Source organism: Myotis brandtii, unplaced genomic scaffold, assembly GCF_000412655.1.
Source record: "Myotis brandtii unplaced genomic scaffold, ASM41265v1 scaffold566, whole genome shotgun sequence".
NCBI lineage: Eukaryota > Metazoa > Chordata > Mammalia > Chiroptera > Vespertilionidae > Myotis > Myotis brandtii.
In genome coordinates this window covers 398,765-422,098 of record NW_005370110.1, presented here as the reverse complement: position 1 = coordinate 422,098, position 23,334 = coordinate 398,765, and the positions used below count along the sequence as shown (strand labels likewise).

The following is a 23,334-nucleotide window of genomic DNA, read 5'->3' as shown; positions in this document are numbered from 1 at the left end:
ATAAAATTCCTAACCATTCTAACTCTAGTATAAAGCTATGTCCTGCCATAGAAGTGAAAGGACCGCATGCCTCCCAGCGCCTGTGGCAGCCAGAGCATAGGTGTGTGAGCTGAGCACGGCCCGCTGGACATGCCCACCTGGGATTCTGACTCAGGAAAAATCAACGCAGAGACAGAAGCAGGAAAACAGAATTTATTCCAGCAACAGCAGTATCCAGTTTCCAGCCCAGGGTGGGATGTGGTGTCCAGTGCTGGCAGGAGGCGAGGCTTCATCAGATTGGCTCTGTGGTAAGATTTTATCAGTGGTCACACTTCCTCCCTCCTCTTCATTTATGCTCATTTTCAGAGCTCGAGTCTCCAGGAAATCCTGCGACCTGTCCAACTGCTTCTCCTGGTTGCTCAGGCCCGAACTCTGTGGCTGCATCATGGTCCTCTTTGTAAGGCTATCCCCCAATCCATCAGGGAATTCTGGATGTGCCTAGCCCTCCTTGCCCTCCCTGGCCCCAGCTGCCACTGTCCCTCACGGGATTACTGCAATAACCTCTTAGCCTTCTCCTTGCTTTCAACTTTGTTGCCACAGAGTCCGGTCGCCACACAGCGATCTTGTAAAATCATAAGTCAGGATCCTGTCACTCCTCTGCTCAAAACCATCCTATGGCTTCTCATCTTACTCAAAATAAAATGCAAAATTCCTCTCAGGTCTCTGTGATTGGCCCTGCTTGCTGTCTTTCTAACCTTGTCTCCTATCACTTCCTCACTTGCTACTCTGCGCTGGCCACAATGCCTCCCTGTTATTCTTCTTCAAAATGGGGAGCACACTCCTGTGGCTGGGCCTTTAGCCTGCTGTTCCTCCTGCCCGGAATGCTCTTCTGCAAGGCCCCCACGTGACCCGTTTCCTCGCTCCAATCAGGTCTTCACTTAATGTTACTTAGCAGATAGGCTTCCTCAACTACCTCACCTAAAAAATCATCCTTGCCCTGCCTGGCTTGGCTCAGTGGATAGAGCATCGGCCTGTGGACTGAAAGGTCCTGGGTTCGATTCCGATCAAGGGCACATACCTCGGCTGCAGGCTCCTCCCCAGCCTGGGCCCTGGGTCTGGGCTCGTGCAGGAAGCTATCAATCAACGTGTTTCTCTCTTCCACTCTCTCTAAAAATCAATGGAAAAACATCCTTGGGTGAGGATTAAAATAATAATAATAATAAATAAAATAAAGTAAAATAAAATAGCATCCTCTCCTCTACCAGATTCCTTCTTTATTTTTCTTCTCTAACATCTGAATTATTCCTCTTTGTTTTTCTTCTTTAGCACCTGAAACATAATATATTTATGCATTTGTTTGTTGCCTGTCCCCCAACTACAATGACAGTAGGGACTTTGTTTTCTGTTATATCTCCACATAATGAGCACTTGGTGAATAGACATTAAGTAGATGTGTTGAGCAAACAATATTCCATTTGTTTAAATCATCCAGAGTTGTTTGTTGTTTTTTGTTATTGTTGTTGTTATTTTTAAAATATGTTTTATTGATTTCAGAGAGAGGGATAGAAGCATCAATGCTGAGAGAGAATCATTGACCGCCTCTTGCATACCCCCTACTGAGGATGGAGCCTGAAACCCAGGCATGTGCTCTGATGGGGAATCAAATCATGATTTCCTGGTTGGTAGGTCAATGCTCAATCACTGAGCTACACCGGATGGACTTAAGTTGTTTCTTACAACTTAAACTCCAAAGAGCCGTATCTGATAGACATAGTGTAGGACCCAGTACACTGGGAATCAAATTTCACTCTCATTTAGTAGCCATGGGCAAAGTCATTTAGTACCCTGGGACTCGGATTTTTATATGTTGCCCCTTTTGCTCTAAGATAATTAAGAGGCTATAATTTTAGGCTCTAAAGATGTTTTTATTTAAACCAAATTTCCAAGCAATAATAGTGTTTTTTCCAAACGACTTCATTCTTTAGCTTTTACAGTTAACATTTATATGTTCTTAGAAATGAGTCCCTCAGCTCAAAGTTTATTATTCTCAGTTAATTCTTATATATCGCCAATGCCATTTGTCACTGTTGCCACCAGTATCACCAATTTAATAATCATTATATAAAAGTAACAAACTAGCCCTAGCCAGTTTGGCTCAGTGGATAAAGCGTCAGGTCAGTGGACTGAAGGGTCCCAGGCTCGATTCTGGTCAAGGGCACTTGCCTGGGTTGCAGACTTAATCCCCAGTAGGGGGTGTGCAGGAAGCAGCCGATCAATGATTGATCTCTCATCATTGATGTTTCTATCTCTCTCTCCCTCTCCTTTCCTCTCTAAAATTAATTAAAAAATAAGAAAAGTAACAAACTAAAAGATAATATAGGATTCGAGTTAAATAAATGCTAAAGAAGTTCACAGGGGAACTGGCTGAGAAATGGATGGGACTGGAGCTAAGTTTTAACAAAAGATAGAATTAAGCCCTAACCGGTTTGGCTCAGTGGATAGAGTGTCGGTTTGCGGACTGAAGGGCCCCAGGTTCGATTCCAGTCAGGGGCATGTACCTTGGTTGCGGGCACATCCCCAGTAGGGGGTGTGCAGCTGATCGATGTTTCTATCTCATCGATGTTTCTAACTCTCTATCCCTCTCCCTTCCTCTCTGTAAAAAATCAATAAAATATATATATTTTTAAAAAGATAGAATTAAGGTGAGCAGAGAGGAAAGGTGCTCTGCAGACACTGCAAACATGAGAGCAGAATGCTCCAGGTATATGATGAGGTGGAACAGCAGGAAGGAAGCAAGGTCCAGTTTAGTAGGGATACTCTCAAGCTATGTATTAGCTTCTTTTGATTTCTAGGAAAAGATTTAGATTCCACAGCTTAAAGCTTTGTCTCATGGCTTTCTTCAAATTGTACCCATATCTACGTCCTCAACCCATCTTGCCTCTTCTATCTTCTTGCCTCCAAAGACTAAACACTGGAAGCCTGGTGCACAAATTCGTGCATGGGTGGGGGTCTGGCAGCTGCTCCGATGGGGGCCCATCAGGCCAGGTGGGAGGTGCAGGGGAGGGAGGAGCCGCAGACGGCTGGGCGGGCGGGGGGTTGGGGCAATCGGGGCCTGGATCAGGCTGGTTGGCTGCCACAGTGCACATCATAGCCATTGGTGGTTCTGGTCATTCTGCCGTTCCAGTCGCTGGGCTTTTATATGTATAGATTTTTTTTTTAAGTTCTTTTGCATTACTCATTGGCTCCTATAAATTTCCAGGCCTTTTTCTCACGAACTGCTACCAAACCAAGTTTTCCCTGTCCTATACTTATTATACATTTTAATGTATATGCTTTCCAATTACTCCCATAAATTTTTGTGTTTTAGCCTAAAATTATAGTCTCTTAATTAGATTTGGAATCCTAACTCTTTTTAGGTCAGTATAGTAGGTTATAGCTACTACAGTTTATATCATCTGAAAGTTTCATAGGTATTTCTTATAGATCTTTATCCACTTTGTTGAAGAAAATATTGACTAAAGTAAAGCCTGGTCCTTTAGAGATCTGTCTCCAAGTTGAAATTGATCTGATCAGTATCTGGGTTTAACTTTTCAATCACCAATAAATAAATTCATCCAACTGTCCTGCAGGGAAGAGATTGTGATGTGTAAATAGAAGAATGTACTGAGATTCCTATGAACATGATTCTGACTCAAGCTTTGCCCTGACCTTGTCAAGTCAATTAACTAATCTTAAACTCATTTAGAATATGAGAGGGCTATACTACACTTATTTCCTGTTCCAGAGTTCAGGAATTCTATCATCCAATCCATATTTTCCCATAAAAAATAGACAATATTGTACTGTCTCTTTAAAAATCCATTTTCTCTCTCAAAGACAAGGCAATAATATTTCTGTTTGGTCTAATTAATGGTATTTTAGCAAAGGTGAGCCTCACAATATTCTCCAGAATAGACAGTCTAATTTTTATTCATTCCACAAATAAATGTCGAGTAACAAATGTCAAGTGCATGCTGTGCCAAGCATTATACTAAGGTGCTTCTAAAATAAATCACCAACAATAAAAAACAGAATTAATTACTGAATAAACTCTGCATTCTGCATTCCCAAATTTGCCTCCTGCTCATTGATTGTGGATCTGTGCTGCTCTGTGAAACTTCATCTCAGACTCCTTTCCATTGACACGAGCCATTGTTTCCACACCATCAATCTTTATGCATTTGACTGAAGAACTATATATCCCGTACCTGAATTCTCTGAGATACTCTACCATTTCCCCTGAGGCCAAATGCAATTAATCATATTCTTTATTCTATTTTCTTGGTATTCCCTCTGGGACCTTTAGGGAAATGGGAATTATATCAGTTAGGATTAGATTAAGGAAGCAGACCACTCTGAGTGATCTAGACTAAGGATTTATTATAGGGATTAGGTCTTTGTAATCATGGGAGCTATTTAAGCCATCTATATATTAGTCTGTTACTTCTGCATGCCATGCTGGGCCTGAAGTCAGCAAGGCCAACTGTCAGAAAGGGAAGATAGACATGATGTGGGAGAGACAAAGGACAAAGTGAACCCCCTGAGACACACTGGAACTGTGTGTCTTTATCACTCGTTCTATTCTAACCCTACAGACAATGTGCAGAATAGCTGGTGCTGCTCACTATGCAGTGTAAGTGCACCTGGCCCAGGATTTGGAGAAGATGAAGGAGGAAATCCAGTGGGAAATGCCTTCTGCTCCAAACCAACAAAATGAGCCCGTAGACACCTGGAAAATGTGAGCTCCATCTGCCTACACTGAGCTTCAAAGCACAAAATTGACTACTACTGCGCTTTTACCTTTAAAATCTTATGTAGCCCGGCTGGCGTGGCTCAGTGGTTGAGCGTTGACCTATGAACCAGGAGGTAATGGTTCGATTCCTGGTCAGGGCACATGCCCGGGTTGCAGGCTCAATCCCTGGTGTGGGTGTGCAGGATGCAGCCAATTGATGATTCTCTTTCATCATTGATGTTTCTATCTCTCTCTCTCTCCTTTTCCCTTCCTTTCTGAAATTAATAAAGATATTTTTAAAAAACTTATGTAAATGTCTGTGGACAATTCTAACCAAGAAGTACACAGGGATTGAAATTATGGGGAATGTAGTTCCAGCTTAGCTACTGTTGACACAGTACAAAGCCCTCATAAAAATCAATATATAACTAGACGGCTCTTACAAATTTTTCCTCCCTTATTCTTCAGAGCCCTTTGAATCCTCATTCTCAATTTTCCTGCCTTTTTCCCATAAGAAACAGACAATATTGTACTGTTTCTATTATCAGCAATGAAAAAAATCTACATAAAAAACTTCAAAAATCTTTACAGAGAAAATTCTAAAACTTTATTCTAAGACATAAAATAAAACTAACTAAATAAAAAATACAGTATTCTTAAGAATGGGAAGCTTCAATATTAAAAGTTAAAAAGAGATAGGCCTAACCAATGGACACGGACAACAGGGGGGTGAGGGCATGAGTTGGGGGGATGGGGGATAACATGGGGATAAGGACACATATGTAATAACTTAATCAATAAAAAAATTTAAAAAGAAAGGCACAATTAATCTAAAAATTCAATGAGATTCCACACCAAATCCCAACACACTTGCTCTGTAGAAACTATACTTCACATGAAGATTAAAGGAACAAGAATAGTCACGATAATTATAAAGAAAAACAAGATAGAGGGACTTATTCTCCCAGATAACAGGAGCGATAGGTGGTTTCTAGAGGTGGGGGGTAGGAGTGGGAAAAATGGGTGAAAGGGATCAAAAGGTACAAACTTCCAGTTATAAAATAAATAAATTATGGGGATGTAAAAACACACAAAATTTATAATAAAGAGATGCTATAGAGCACCATGATAATAGAACAGGATGAGCAAGCCTGCCAGTAAACCAAAATAGAGAGCTAGGCACAGATACATACAAATATGATCAAGGTGGCATTATAAATTTTGTAGCAAAATAATGGAATATTAAAAAATATTAGAATGATTAATAATTCATAATTGAAAAATTATAATAGATCCCTATTTTAAACGCTACAGGCAATGTGCAGAATAGGCTGGTGCTCATCATGTATAAGAGAAAAGATTCAGACAGATCAAAGAACTAAATGCAAAAAGCAAAATTTTAACATTTTTAGAAAAAAATATTGGAGAAATATTTTTTATGACACTGTACCTAAACCTTAAAGAAGACGACCAATTATTTTTATGTTATTATAACTTAAAACTTCTATAAAACAAGACACCTTAAATAAAGTGAAAAACAAGCTATAGGATAGGAAATATAACTACAATAAATATAACTGACAAGGAGTTAATATTTAGAATAAAGAACCCCTATAACACAATAAGAAAATAAAAAATAGCAATAAAAATGGGTAAAAGATATGAACAAACAATTCATAAAACCAAAAGCTCAAGTGACCAATAAGCACAAGAAAAGAAACTTAATTTCTTTACTAATAAAAGAAATGCAAAGTACAACAGATTTCACTCATATTCATCAGACCAAAAAGAATTTTAAAGTCTACAAAAGCAATTATTGGTGAGGATGTGAAGAACTAGAAACTTCCAGACTGCTAGTACAAGGTGAATTGTAAATTGGTACAACCACTTTGTGGAGTGATTTGGCAATATTAACTAATAAAGTTGAAGATACACATAACATATGACTCAAGAGCTGTATTCCTAGAGAGCTCTCGTATGGATGTACAATGAGAAATATACAAGAATATTCATTGTAGTATTAAGGTATCACTGGAATTTGGTAATAATCTAAATGGCCATCAATAGGTAACTAAATAAATGTAAATTAAGGTATATTCATTCAATAAAAATATTCAATTGTTAAAATGAATGTACTACAGTTACATATACCAACATGGGTAAATATAAAAAATAATCTTGAATGAAAAAAAGCAATTCGCAGAATGCTATTTATAGTGTGACACCATTTAAACAAAGTTTAAAAACAGGCAAAACACTAGCATATATGTAGTATATAGTAAACGTATAAAGGCATGCATGAAAATGATACACACTAATATAATGAGCACTACTGGGGAGAAAGTGAGAGGGTACAAAGTAGATTTAACTATACATGTAGGGTAATGTTTAATTTCTTTAAAAAAGAAAATCTGAAGCAAACATGGCCAAATGTTAAGATCTGATAAGCTCGTTGGTTGACACATTGTTTTAAATTACTCACTATATTTTCCTGTTTGCCTGTAATTTAAGAGGAAGGAAGGAAGGAAGGAGGGAGGGAGAGAGGTAGGGAGGGAGGGAGGGGAAGAAAAGGGACAAAAAGGAGGGAAAGCAACATCTGCACCCCATGTCCTGCTCAATGCCACAATTTTGCTGCTCTTCCTTCATTACAGTGGAGCATAGTGGAGAGGAAAATGTCCTGTTAATCAAAGATTTGAGTTCTGATCCCTTGGTCCCTTTTGAGTTGAGTGACCTTACTCAAGTCACACAATCCAAAAGGTACAGAGCTAGGATTATTTGAATTAGTACTGAGTTGGTTCCCTTACTGCAAAATAGGAAAAAAGTAAACCCAGCTCACAAAGCTGTGATGATGACCTGAAACAACTTATATAAAACTAGAGGCCTGGTGCACGAAATTCGTGCAAGGGGCTCCAAGGGCCGAGGCAGCAGCAGCCCCAGCTGCAGCAGCCTTGCCCCAGCGGCAGCAGCACCTTGGCTCTTGCAGCCCCAGCTTTATCAGTAAATCTGGAAGGTCGTTTGGCTGTCCAGTCTAATTAGCATATTACCCTTTTATTATTTTAGATACCTAGCTGAGTGCCTACCGTGTAGACACGTGATAAACGCAGCATGAATGAGAAATTCCCTTCACTTGTTTCCAACTTTCTGCCCCTTCTTTCCCACTCTCAATGCGCTATCCTCAGCCCATTTTTTGCTGAAAGACATGAATTTTCTTGTTTTTCTCATTTTTTTCCCCCCCCCCCCCCCCACACACACACACACACTCCTAAAGGTAAGGGCAGTTTTGTTCGTTTGTTTTCCACACTCTGTAGATGGGGAAATTAAAGCCCATAAAAATGAAGGCATGAGCCAAAGTTACATAGGTATTTAGGAGAGTAGCTGAGACTGAATTAGAATTCTCTTGATTCTTGGCCTGCTAGTCTAAACGCTCTGCTATAATACTTAAGAAAACAAAAATACACAAAAGTAGGCAAACAATCAATTAAAAGTACACACCTCAGGACTTCTGAGATGGCAAAGAGTAACTGCCTCACACTTCCCATACTCTCCAAGATTCTAAAAAAAAAACCAAATCATTGAAACAAACAAACAAAAATCTCGATATCAACAGTAAGACTCCAGAAATGAAACTCAAGGCCGTTAGATGTACACATGAAAGTAATACAGTGTCTAGAAAAATAACAATACCATATTAGTTCACAGTTAACCCAAACATTGAAATCAATGAACCACAAGAACTATTGAAATGCTAAAAAAGAGCTGAAAATTAATTCTTAAAGATGCAAGGGAACATCAAGTCTAGAGAATTCTTATATATATTTACTAAGCAACACCTGGTCAGGATTATCAGATTACCAAGTAAGATAATTGTATAAAACAGTGAAAAGCAAAATGGACCCAGCAGAAAAAAGTAGTCAGTTAAATAAAAAACAGAGAAATATATTAGAAAATAAAAAATATCAGTGAATTTTAAAAGAGTGTGAAAAAGGAAGGAAAAACCAATATTTGAATAATAGAAGTTTCAAAGAATACAGAAAAATGGGCACAGAGGAGATCAATAAAAGTATAAAAGAATTATTTTTCATCTGAAAAAAGATAGACACAAAGAGAGTTCAGAGAGGAAATAAAAATTAACTAGCAGGATCCAAGACCATAGCTTTAGAAAAATAAATTAATTTACTAGTAAAGATGATATAACTCTAAGCCTTCCAACCTGAAAACAAGTGGGCTATATGCAAATTGGAGAAAAAGACATTTATTTCAAATGTAAGTTTTATTTGTAATGAAATGGGCAGAAAAGCAATATGAGCATGGCAAAGTGTTCATAAAATATAGGAAGCGTATTCCTTGTGTATTTGGTGTCTTCAAGAGCACCAAGGGCTTTGTAAACTATTGTTTGAAAAACATGATTTTGAAGAAAAGTGATGTGTCATGTCAACTTGTTGAGGCTATACCTGGAGTTATTCAATTAAACACCAAAGCAGGTATTGCTCTGAAGGTATTTTGCAGACATGACTAAGGTTCATAATCAGTAAAGGAGGTTACCCTAGATTATGTGGGTGGACCTGATTCAGTCAGCTGGAAGTTTTTAAAAGCAAAACTGAGAAGCAATTCCACCTGTGGGCTGAAGCGTCAGCTTTCTGGAGAATTCTAGCCTGGCCTTCCTGGTGGCCTACCCGATGGTTTCGAACACTGTTAGCCAGCCCCCACAACTGCAAAAGACTGTTACTTGCAACAAATCTATTAATATATAACTCCTAATGATTCTGTTTCTCTGATGGAAACTTGACAATGATATTAACTATAGTTATTAATAAGTCTTCTTAACTGATATATTAGAAAAAGATATAGAAGAGAGATTGATATTAGGAATTATAAAACCCCAATAGTGAGTTAATAAACACTGAGAAAGTATGAGGAAATCGAAAGATAAAGCCTAATGTACTAAACTACTTATCTTATAATTTGATAGCCCAAGTTATTTTTTATTAGATCTCTCTATATAGGTAAATATAGAGTTAAGGATGTTTTTGGACTTAAGATATTCACCAGATTTAAAAACAGGGTCGTTAAGGTAGCCAGCCTCCAATAGCTCCCAATATCCCTGCTTCCTGGCATTTATATTCTTGTGTTGTCCTTTCCCATATTGCACTAGGGTTGGGCTGCATGATACAGCAAAAGCAGTAGTATGTCATTTGGGAGATTAGGGTTTACTGGCTTCTATCTTGACCCCTCCCTCTCTCTTGGATCATTTGCTCTGGGGGAAGCCAACTGCTATGTCAGAACAGTCCTGGGGATAGGTCCACGTGGGAAGGAATGAGGCCTCCAGGAACTAAGGCCTTTTGACAATAACCATGTGAGTGAGCTTAGAAGCAAGTTTGGAAGCAAACTTTGCAGCCCTTGCCAAGTCTTCAGAAGATTCAAACACCAGGCAGCATTGAGACTGCAACCTTGTGATCTATCCTATGCAAGAACTGCCCAGCCAAACCACTCCCAGATTCCCAACTGTCAGAAATTGAGTAAGATAATAAATGTTTGTTTTTTAAGTGGCTAACTTTCCCTTCCAAATGGATTTAAAAGGCAAAAGGAAACAAAGTGAAATCCATAGAAAAGGCAGAACTAAAAGAAAAATAAGAGTTAGCAAGTGTTCATCTTAAAAATAAAACAGCCAGTTCTTTTCACCAGCCTAATTGCGTTTATTCAGAAATATCAGGGAATTGCAATTAGGGACAAGCATGCTCTAGCAAAAAATTATAGGCAAGTTCAACAAAGAAGAGGAATGTTACTTTATAGTGAAAAATGCAGGAAGTTGGGAGGGGATGCTTTGAATGAAATTCCAACAGAGAAAAGAGAGTTCAGAGTGGTGATGATTTCTCATTGGCTGAGTTGCAATAGTTCCCATTGGCTGGGTTTGTTGCTGGGCAACAAGAAAACCTTCCTTCCTCCTTCTGGGGTAGTGAAAATAGAGACGCTTCTTATTGGGAATGCAAGGTAGTTTCTTCCTGTTGGGGTGTGTAATTGACATTTAGTGGTAGCACATGAGAGTTCCTCCTTCTAGCCTCCTGACTCCATTTTAAATGAGGTTTCTTTTATTCAGTTTCACAGAAGCATAAAATAGAAAGTAAGCAAAACCAAGTATAATAGTTAAAATTATTCTAAGCAGTCTATATCTTGCTATTAGAAGGCAAAAAAGCATAAATTATTTAAAAATCAATTAAATAATAAGTTATTAATATATCTACTTAAAAGCCAAACGCCTAGAAAGGCTAAACATCACAGAATAGGCAAAAATAAACTAAACTGATAAAAAGGGAAAGCAGTGATAACAATATTACTGTTAGATAAAGTAGAACTTAGGATAAAAAAGCACTTAAGGCAGGTGGAGTTATTGTATGCAATAAAAGGTAATAATGAAATATAATAAAGGATTGATATAAATCAACATGACAGCTAAATATATAATGTAGATTAAGAGGATTATAATGAGAAAATGATAAAAATACAAATATAGTGGGAGATTTTAATCCTCTAATATCAATGACAGATTAAGCAGATAATATATAAAGGCATGGAGGATCTGAACAACACAATTCATAATGCAGACCATTATTTCAGATTTTATATTCTACAAATAATGACTACACATGTTCATGAATATAAACTGAGCATCCTAGGTTATGGAGAAAAATCTCATTAAAGACAATAAAGGAAAACATTTTATGGGATATATTTTCTGTTTACAATTAAACATTAATTGGCTTAAATGTATTCTTGTACTAATAGTACTAATAGTCCCCAGTCACCTGTAAAATAAACAAATATCCACAAATTAGAACTTAAACAAAAAGAGAGGAAACTGTGAAAAGAGAAAGCTTTGTGGGCTATAAAAGTGTACAGAAAATACTATTAATTTTTATTAGTTAAATATTTTAAAAAGAAAATGCCAGCCTCCCTAAATCTTTGTGATAAAGTCAATGCCATATTTAGAGAAAAATGTATAGTTTAAAATATTATATTTCTTGAGAGAGAGAAAAGATATAAAAAGCAACAACAGCCTGGCCAGTGTGGGGCATGCAGGAGGCAGCTGATCAATGATTCTCTCTTCATTGATGTTTCTATCTCTCTCCCTCTCCCTTCCTCTCTGTAATCAATAAAATGTGTATATATTTTAAAAAGCAACAAAATCCCCAAAAGTAAATAGAAGAATGGGGATAATTAAGACCAAAACAAACTTAATTAGAAAATAAAAATGTGATTATGCACACATTCTGAAATAGATAAGCCTCCAGCAAATCTAATCAAGAAGAGAGAAAATATACACAAAATATGAGAAACAAGAAGGTAATACACAAACATGCTAAAATTTTTCTTATCCTAAAGAACTTTTCTTTTACTATAGTTCTCTTTCTCTCTCCTTCTGAAAGACTCAAAACCAAACAATTTTTTTGGAAATAATGTGTGTGGTTTTATTATAAAAGTAATACAAGACTTATATTCTGGTAGTATAGAAGACTAGGCACTAGAGGACTAAAGCACCTGCTAAAATCAACTAAAATTACTGGATATTTAAAAAGTCTCAAATGTACTCAGAAGCTGACAAGAAAGAAAAGATGATTTAATGTATTACATGTATTGAAAGAGATACCATTGCTTTATTTACTACCACGAAAGGAGAAAATGCTTTAAACTATGACATAATGCTTTCTTGTCATTTAAAACTTTTATAATTACTGAAGGTTATCTTTTAGACTTAGTAATCACATAAACAGTAGCATTTCACTTCATATATGCCAAAAAGTCCCTCCCATTTCATCTTACTCTTCTACACAATGTTCTGTGCCATCAAGAACAATTGGTGATGTATTATTTCATAAAATAATCCTTAAAAGAATGAAGAACCATTGACTCTGGGCTCTGAAGCCTGACTGTGCAATTACAGAGCACTACCCTACCTCTGACTCATAGTTCAGGAATGATGCTGAATATGTCAGGGTAGCTCCACTCCACAGACATTTGATTCCTAAGGGTTAAAAGAATACTCCTCTGTCAGCCCCAAGATTTTCTTCCAAGCCACTGATGTTCATCCTGCACATTTTAATGCTTTACTTTGATACTTATACACACATAAACGATACATCTATTTTATGCCTGACCCTGGCTGACAGTGATTGTAGGACACTATCATTTCAAGGTGCATACTGATTTCAGGTGTCAAAATGTGAAAAAAAAAAAAAGTATATTTTGAATAACAAAATATGATGAAGTAAGATTGAAGTGAAATGTGGGAGATACCTACCAAACTGGAAGAGCTTAGGGTTCACTTTTTTGTCGTTTTGTTTTGTTTTTTAGGGTTCACTTTTTTAAAAATATATTTTATTGATTTTTTACAGAGAGGAAGGGAGAGGGAAAGGGAGTTAGAAACATCAATGAGAGAGAAACATCGATCAGCTGCCTCCTGCACACTCCCCACTGGGTATGAGCCCGCAACCAAGGTACATGTCCTTGACCGGAATCGAACCCTGGATCCTTCAGTCCGCAGGCCAACACTCTATCCACTGAGTCAAACCAGTCAGGGCCAGGGTTCACTTTTGATAGTGCTGTGTGGCATGCACGTTAGAAATCAAAGCCCAGGAGCATCTAAACATAGAGAATCTAAAAGGAGATTCTCCCTTTACCCCCATAAAGCTGAGTCCCCAGAGCATTACACTCTCAGTGTGAGGCAACTTAGACATCCTCCACTTCCCCACCACACCAGTCATCACAGGGTCTCCAACAAAAATTGCTTATCTCGAAACTTGACGCTGAGATGGAAACGAGGAGATTATATCTCCTAAGAATTTGTAACCACAAGCTAGTTTGTTTTTTTTCTATTGCTTAAAGTATTACAAAGAGTATTACATAGGTCCCACAAGCTAGTTTTAATGAACATTTGTAGTACAAATACATACAATCTGGATACTTAAAAAAAAAAAAAAATCTAAAGCCAAGAATTAGGTTTAAAGTAGCCCTAGTACAATGATGCCCTCAGGTGCCCAAAAGCAGCTAAAGCAAATCCCTGGAACTCATCTTCATCCCAGGCCTTAAAGACTTCCCAAAGAAAATGTTAAAAATCAGTTCATAGTAAAACAACACAACACAACAAAAACACAAAACAAATCTAAAACCACCAGGAAACAAAGCACCATTAGCAAGAGCCAGAAGAAATGACAGAAAAATCAGAACTGCAAACATTCCACCACTGTAGTACTGTCAACAGTAAAAATAAAAAACATACAAAAAAGCTGCAAACACATCAGATGTTGAAATTACCAGGCACCAAGTAGAAAAGAAAAAGTATTTTTTGCCGAGCCACCGTGGCTCAGTGGTTGAGTGTCAACTTATGAACCAGGAGGTCATGTTTCGATTCCCAGTCAGGGCATATGACCGGGTTGTGGGCTCCATCCCCAGTGTGAGGCATGCAGGAGGCAGCCGATCAATGATTCTCTCTCATCATTGATGTTTCTATCTCTCTCTCCCTCTCCCTTCCTCTCTGAAATCCATAAAAATATATATTTTTAAAAGTATGCTTAATACATTTCTAGAAATAAGATAGAGGGTGGAAAATATGGTTAAAAGTCAATATATCTGAAAAGAAACCAAAAGAACTTATAAAAATGTAATATATCAATTTAAAATTTTCTAGGTGGGCTTAAATTTCCTGTATATGTCTTTAGACATGGTCAAACATGGTAAACTAGAAGACAGATCCGAAAAAATTACACAGAACAAAAAGAAAAGATGACAACTATAAAAAAGACAATAGAGGATATAGTGCAAGGATCTAACAAATGCCTACTTAAAGTTCTAGAAGAAGGAGAGAGGAAAAAAATAGAGCCAAGAACTGAAGACATATGCCTAACACTATTTTAGAACAAAAGAAAGAACTCAGTTCACAGATGCAAGATATCCAATGGAACCCAAACAGCATAAGTAAAAAGGAAGTTATACGCAGAGACCCACAACAAGGAAATTACAGAACAAAAGCAAAAGAAAATACATTTGCAGCAGCCATTAGACAAAGAGATTACTATCGAACATGTCATAATTAGAATGACAGATGATTTATCAACAGCAACAGCTGAGGCTACATGTTAGTGAAGTAATATTTTTAAAGTGTTTAATGTGCTGAAAGCAATAACTGTCAACTTAAAATTCTGTGACTAGTGAAAATATATTTTAAAAATGAAAATATTATTCAAATAAAGATATTCAAACAAATGCAGAGTTTGCCACCACAGATCTTCATGAAAGGAAATTCTAGAATGTGTACTTTAGGCAGAAAAAGAAAAAAAGAGATTACAACCGGTGGGTGGTCTAAGATGAAAGACAATAACGAAGAACAAAATGATAAATACTGTCTTGGCCGGTGGTTCAGTGGTTAGAGGGTCAACCCCCATACCAAAGCGTGTCCAGTTCAATCCCCAGCTACCATCAGGGCATGCAATGGAGGCAACCATTTGATGTATCTCTCTCACATTGATGGTTCTCTCTCTCTCCCTCTCTTCCACACTCTCTCTCTCCCTCCCTCCTACTCCCTTCCACCTTCTCTAAAAATATCAATGGAAAAAATATCCTTGGTTGAGGATTAACAAAAATAAATTTAAAATAAATAAATAAATACGAACATCCAAATGAACATTGATCACATACACTATAAAAATGCTTTATGAAATTAAGAAAGACAAGATATCATTGAAATACATGATAACACTAGCATTTAAAATTAGAAGGGAGTAATTGGAGTTGAAATGTTTAAAGTTCTTTTGTATTGTTGAAGAGGAAGTTAAACATTCTAATTCACAATAATTGTTTTATTTATCTTTTCATATTATTTTCCTTTAAATCCCTGAGTATATTTAAAATAAAATTTAAAATTTGTACTACTAATTCCATCATCTCTATCATTTCTTGATCTGTTCTGTTAAGCATTTTTTTCTCCTGGTTATGCGTCACATTTTCCTGCTACCTGGTATACTAATATTTTTAACTGAATGTTGGACACAGTGATAAGTGATGTGTTTTGTTGCCTTTTAAAATATATACATATATTTTATTTATTTCAGAGAGGAATGGAGAGGGAGGGATAGAAACATCAATGATGAATCATTGATCAGATGCCTCCTGCACGCCCACTACTGGGGATCAAACCTGCAACCCAGGCATGCGCCCTGACGGGGAATCAAACTGTGACCTCCTGGTTTATAGGTCAATGCTCCACTAAGCCTTTGTTGCTACTTCATAACTGTAATTTTGCTACTGTTATGAATCGTAATGTAAATATCTGATATGCAGGATGTATTTTCATTGTTACAAATTGAACATAATTAAAGCATAGTGATTAATCACAAAAGCAATATGTAATTATATATGTGTTTTCCGATGGTCTTAGGCGACCCCTGTGAAAGGGTCGTTCGACCCCCAAAGGGGTCGCGACCCACAGGTTGAGAACCGCTGAGCTGGGCTATTCTCTTCTTTTAAAGAGTGTTGAGTTTTCTTTAAGTGGCAGTTAAATTCCTTGAGGATACTTGATCCTTTCAAGATTGTTTCTAATCATTGTTAGAGTTGGTCTACAGTAGCCATTACTCAAGGACTGGTTTGGTCCTACTAATAAGGCTTGACCTTTCCGCAGTCTCTAGTGAAGATCCCAGCTCTTTAGAAGTTCTCTCCTTTCTGGTTGGTTGGAATTCAAATGTCTCCCAACTCTATGTGTGCCCTGGACCCTCGGCAGTTCTTAGCGCAGCTTCAAGGAGCTTTACCCTATAAATGCACAGACTGGTATTCAGTAAAAACAAACCCAGTGCAGATTTCTAGAAATCTTTCTCTATGTAGCTACCTCTTCTCTGATACTCTGCTACATGAATTCCAACCGCCCCAGCTTCTCCAAATCCTAACCTCTGTCTCCTCAAGAAATTCACTGCACTCTGACTGGGTTCTCCCTCCCGGTACCCTGGTCCAGAAAGTGCCTCTCGAAAGCCAGGATGATCACAGGACTCAGCTTGTTTGTTTCTGTTCTTTCAGGGATCATAATCCTTTGCTGCCTATTGATCAATGTTGGAAAAGTTATTTCATGTTTTTTTCCAGTTTTCTAGTGGTTTGTAGTATGTGTAGGGAAGGGGCAAATTCAGTACTGCTTGCTCTGCCATGGCCAGATCATGATTTACTTTAGACTATGAAAAATTAGGCATGGGTATTAAAATTTTTAGGGTAATTTCTAAAAACATAAGAATGGATAGTATATACTTGTGATAGATTGCAAAATGGTCACAAATTCTTCCCATGCCAAAAAGAGGTGAGGTCTACTTCTCTACTCCTTAAATCTGGGTTGGCTGTGCGATTTCCTTCAGCTTTAGCATATAAAAAACAAAGTAATGAAAAGTGTTTGTGTGTTGGAGTTCACTCACTTGGAGCTGCCACAAAAAGAAGTCTAAGCTAGATGGATGGGTGACAAGAGACATGTAGCCCTGTCAGTAGTCACCCCTATTGCTCTGGTCAACAGCCTGACATGCTAGTGAGGTCATCTTAGATCATCAACTGCTAACCAATCTGCCAAATGGCCACAGATGCAGAGATCCACTGAGCTAATGTAGACAAGTCGCACGGTCCAGATGGCCCAGGAATGGTTATTGTTTTAAGCCACTGAGTTGTTTTTGTTTTTTGTTTGTTTTTGGAAAGGAGAGAGAGATTGTTGTACAGCAAGAGCTAACTTTATATAAACATCAAAGACTAGGAGTGTAAACTAAAAAGAGATACTCTCTTCAAAACCAGAAAAACAAACAAATAAGAAGGATCTTTTTAAAAAATTATTAATCTAAATGTCTGAACTTTCTAGCCAAAGATCGAGATTCTGAAAGAAAAAGATGTTTGTTTCCAGTAATGGTAGTCTAGGTTATTTGGATTGACTCCTACTCCCAAAAGTGTTGCCAAATTTAGCAAACAAAAATACAAGATGTCCAGTTAAATTTGAATTTCAAACATATTTATACTAAAAAATTTATTGTTCATCTGAAATCCAAGTTAAACTGGTGTCTTGTATTTTATTTGGCAGTCCATTTCCTCTCCCACTAAAAACAATTCCAAATGCTGGAGAAACGCACACAACATATTCGTATAGAACAGTGATGGCGAACCTTTTGAGCTCGGCGTGTCAGCATTTTGAAAAACCCTAACTTAACTCTGGTGCCGTGTCACATATAGAAATTTTTTGATATTTGCAACCATAGTAAAACAAAGATTTATATTTTTGATATTTATTTTATATATTTAAATGCCATTTAACAAAGAAAAATCAACCAAAAAAATGAGTTCGCGTGTCATAGGTTCGCCATCACTGGTATAGAGCTACATACGAATCAAGAGGTGACAAGATAAAAAGCCATCAAGAGGTGACAAGGTAAAAGGGGTATTGTGTACGTGGCTTTGTATTGTGTCAACCAAGAGTGTAATTTATTAATGTACTCAGAGATAAGTAAATGTTGCAATTTCATATAATAAGAGGCAAACATACAGACACAAAGACTCACAGAAAGTTTGCAGCTTTAGTTCTACAACTGCAGCTATGGGTCAAAGTAAACACAGAACACAAAATCTGATCAGTCCCAATCTCAAAGGGATTTTCCTTTTCAGTGTACACAGAACATCTTCTTAATTGATTTGACCTAATAGGAAAGCATTCAGAAAGAAGAAAGAATAACAAACCATAATCTGTTATCTGTTAGCTAACAGAGTATAAATCCCCATCATGCTGATATTGATAACCAAATAAATGTTCAGGCCATAAAATCAGATCCCCAGTTGTTGCTGTTACCAATTGAGAACAGCTTATCAACAATGTGCAAATCAGAACTAGAACCAAATCTGGTCAAGAACCAGAAACAAAAATAAAAGCATGGGATCAGGAATAGAGAATCAAGAGTAAAGTTAGACTTCCTCTTCGGATTTGTTCTGGGGCAAAAAAATAAAATTAAAAAAAAAAAAAAGGTACCAATGGGCTTAAATATCCCATGAGGTGCGCTTCTAGTACTCATTAGTTGGCTCTGGTAGAAATGCCTACGTAGGCATCTCAGTGGAATCATATCAAAGCAAAATATTTAAAAAGTGTAAAATATGGCCCTAGCTGGTTTGGCTCAGTGGATAGAGCGTTGGTCTTCGGACTGGAAGGTCCCAGGTTCGATTCTGGTCAAGGGCACATGCTCGGGTTGTGGGCTCGATCCCCAGTGGGGGGTGTGCAGGAGGCAGCTGATCAATGATGCTCTCTCATCATTGACGTTTCTATCTCTCTCTTCCTCTCCCTTCCTCTCTGAAATCAATAAAAATGTTTAAAAAAATAAAAAATAAAAAATAAACAAAAATACAAAGAAAAAATAAAAAATAAAAAATAAAAAATAAAAAATAAACAAAAATACAAACTGTAAAATATGGCTCTGACACAAGTAACAGAATGAAATTTGGCCATGCCAAAAATTTATTAACTCATTAATGATGGGCACAGAATGATGATAAAGCTGGTTCCAAGAGTATCAAAGGAACTGTGTATTTACATGTAGAACTGTGTGTTTATAGATATTTAAAATATCTACAAAAATATTATTTTTAAAAAGTAATGCTAGATTAAGATTGCTAGTTTAGATATACACTGGAAAATGAGTTTCAGAACAATCAGCTACAACATTGGGGGTTATCTTTTCTACTGGACGGAAATTGGCAAGTTTACAGGTAACAGAGTTTGGGCTCTACAGATGGTACACAGTAAAGTCAGACACAGATACAGGCTTCCTGACAAAGTCCATTAGACACTGAAAAGATGGGCTACACTTCCTTTTGCTTATTTCCAAGTGTTTGATTTCTCTCCTCTTCTCTAGCTGCATGTGCTCAGCTGAAAACTGGAAAAGTGCTCTCCCAGAGTACTCTGCATCTCTCTCCTATTTGATACTTTGTCCTGAGAACTCTGGCTGCCTTGGCAGCCCAGTTAACCCAGTTCCCTCTTTAATTCAGAGAGGTCTGGTCTGGACTATACCTTGGTTCCACCTCCCTTCATCCTGGAATCTATTTTCAGACAGGATGTTATTTGTTTGTTTTCCATTCATCAATCATTGCTACACTTAGTTGCCCTATGTCCAATGTCTTGAAAACCATTGTTTCATTTATTTAGTCTAGTTTTTCAGTTGTCACAGGCAGGAGGGTAAATCCATTTCCTATTACTCTCTTGGCTTGCTATTTTTTTTTCTTGCCTCATTGCACTGGTTAGAACATTCAGTACAATGTTGAACATCATTGCCTTCTTCCTGATTGTACAGGGAAAGCATTCAATCTTTCAACATAAAACATGATGTTCATGTAGGTTTTACATAAATTACTTCCTAATTTGCTGAGAGTTTATCAGAAATGGATGTTGTATTTTGTCAATGCTTCTGTGTGCAAATGTTGAGAAGATCTTGCCTATATATTTTTTTAATCCTCACCCGAGGATATGTTTTTATTTAATTGATTTTTAGAGAGAGAGAAACATCAGTTGCCTCCCGTATGCACACTGACCAAGGATCGAACCTGCAACCTTTTGGTATACAGGAGGGTGCTCCAACCAACTGAACTGCCCAGCCAGGGCAAGATCTTGCCTTTTGAACAATAGTCTGGGGATCTAGACAGTTTGGCTCAGTGGATAGAGCATCAGCCTGCAGACTGAAGGGTCCCGGGTTCGATTCTGGTCAAGGGCACATGCCCAGGTTGTGGGTTCGATCCCCAGTGGGGGGTGTGCAGGAGGCAGACGATCAATGATTCTCTCTCATCATTGATGTTTCTCTCTCCCCCTCTGAAATCAATAAAAATATATTTAAAAAAATAATCTGGGCGCTCTCCTGAATAATAAATTTACTTACATAAATGTAAAGATCAAAAGTAAAAAAATAGCCTCCTTGTGTGGAGAAATACACAAATTGGCTTCCTAGAACAAGGAAATACTCTGTCCTCTTTAGCTTTCTGGAAGATTTTGTGAGGAACTGGTTTTGTTGGGGTTCTTCCCTTCTTTAAATGGACAGTAGAATTCACTAGTAACACCATCTGAGCCTAGTGCTTGTGGGATTTCAAACTACCAACCCAAATTCTTTCATAGCTATATAGCTAACAGGTTACCTATTTTTTTTCACCTTTTAAAAATTTAGATAATTTACATATATTATATTAGTTTCAGGTGTACAACATAATGATTCAATATTTGTATATATCGAAAAAATGGTCACCACAATAAATGAAGTTAATGTGCACCCTATTTCTTCTTGAGTAAGCTTTAGTAAGTTTGTCTTTTTAAAAAATATTTTTTATAGATTTCAGGGAGGGAGGGATAGATAGAAACATCAATGATGAGAGAGAATTATCAATCAGCTGCCTCCTACACACCCCCTTCTGGGGATCAAGTCTGCAACCCAGGCATGTGCCCTGATGGGGAATCAAACCATGACCTCCTGGTTCATAGGTCAACACTCACCCACTGAGCCACACTGGCTAGGCTGGGTGGAAGGCTTTTATTAAATGCAGGCAAAGGGGAAGGAGGATAGTGTGGTCCTTCGCTTCTGACGCTGGTGGGGTGACTGCCAACTTGGCTCGTCCTGAACCCTCTTCTCCAGATAGTGATTTCTGTTTGGTCCTCCCAGAATTGCCATGGTGATTGGGGGAAAGGCGGGTGTGTTCTGAAACTGCATGCAAATGTATAATAAAGATATTATAAGGCCCTGTTACACACTTAGGTCAATATGGCTGCCAAATCTGATGGAGACTGGTTTTTGTCTCAACTACAGGAAACTGGGGAGAAGGAGCAGGGAACAGGTGTCAGTAAAAGTCAGGTCTTCGATGTCCAGCAAGGATGGAAAAGGGGAGGGGCAGAGATTGAGGCCTTTACTCCCTTCCTAACTTTCCTGCTTCATAAATCCCCTTGTGAGATTTCAATCCCATAATCATTTGGGAAGATGAAGGTTGGTGGTCAGTCTGTAGTTGCTTCAGGCTGAGACTGGACGATCCCTGCCTAGCCTGGGATCGAAAATCTTTCTGCCTGAACTAAGGGTCCGAGCTCCATATCCCCTGGATGTTGAGGTCTGGGCTGGAATCCTTGGAGTGTCATCATCTTTACATGACACTGTTGTCACCTAGAACATATAAACTTAACGAGAAGATTAAGGAGGCATGGAACAAATAATAAGAGAATAGTTATTAATGGGCCAAGGAGTGGAAAGAGCCAGGTGAAAGAAGGGAGAGCCTTTTAAATCACATTCCAGATGACAATGGACTCTGTTTCTTGGTTATATCTATGAAGCCAGGTCACCTGTTCATGTATTTTTTTTTTAAGGTTAAGTTTAATCTGGCCTGACCTTACATGTCACACAGGTTTTGTCAATGGCTGCACGGACACCTCCCTGTTTGGCTAGGTGGTATAGTCTAGGGCAAGTCTATTGTCTAGAACTACATTAGGTAAAGAATATAGGAATTCTTGAATTCCCTGTAGGGCCTCCCCTGTATTGGGAACAAGGTCATCTAGGGCCTGAGTTAGACTGGGTAAGGTTGCCTCATGATAGGTGAATGCTACCCAAAGGGCTACACCTATGCCTGCTAGGATTAGGCCTATGGCTCTTCTGGCTCTTGTAGGGGAAGTTATATTGTAGAAGTTATCCCCACTCCTGTAGGCCCTGTCCCTTGAACTGGGAGTTGTCTGTGCAGGGACAGGCCAAGGCCCAGAGTGGAGAGGTAGAAGTTCCAGGAGGCTGTCTGTCATGGAGTTGGTGTTCAAAGTGTCCACAAAGAAAGTCATCCTGGAAGTGCACAAGCCTTTCTAGGTGATGTGTGGTTTAGCCAGTTAGTAGTTGGGACTCCACATAGGGGTACCACTTCACGGCAAAAGTGGACCTCCTGTTAATTTGGCACCTCTGGGCCCCATTGGGGCCATGCAAGCTTGAGGAGTGTGATAAATTAGTCTCCAAGCCTGGGATTTAAATCCCGCCCAATAAGTGCATCTTCCAGAGGGAGATTGCTTTTCCATTCCATCAAAAACTTTGTGAGGGCCCGGCCATTGTGGCTCAGTGGTTGAGCTTCGATCTATAAATCAGGAGGTCATGGTTTGACCCTGGTCAGGGCACATGCCCAGATTTCGGGATCGATACCCAGGAGGGGGCTGCAGGAGGCAGCTGATCAATTATTTTCTCTCATCATTGATGTTGCTATCTATCTCTCCCTTCCTCTCTGAAATCAATAAAAATCTATTTAAAAAAAAAACAACTTTATGAGAGGCAGGACACCAATGTGTAATGTTAGGATGACAGAATTGTAAAGTGCCAAAGGTCTTAGGAAAGATAGGGGTAGTGAGTCACCCAGTAAATGTTCAATTTGGTGCAGGCTTATTTGTGTAAGGTTGGGGCACAAGTAAGGGTGAGGGAAGAACAAATAAAAGTGTATGGCCGTTTGTTTTGGGTGTGATTATAGGGTGGAGTGAGGTGAACACAGCCAAAGGGAGTCTTTGATAATGAACCTCCAGAAGGCGAGACTTTTGAAGGTATTTTGGGGAGGAGAGG

At 38.2% G+C, this 23,334-nt stretch overlaps 1 long non-coding RNA gene across 1 annotated transcript; it reads right to left on the bottom strand.

Moving 5' to 3' along the window:
- Window positions 1–178: 178 nt before the first annotated feature.
- On the bottom strand, window positions 179–1,140 carry LOC106728211. The gene is made up of 2 exons (XR_001364494.1): window positions 1,058–1,140; window positions 179–282 (listed from the first exon to the last, which is right to left on the bottom strand). It is a non-coding gene; the product is annotated as an uncharacterized LOC106728211 (long non-coding RNA).
- Window positions 1,141–23,334: the final 22,194 nt, after the last annotated feature.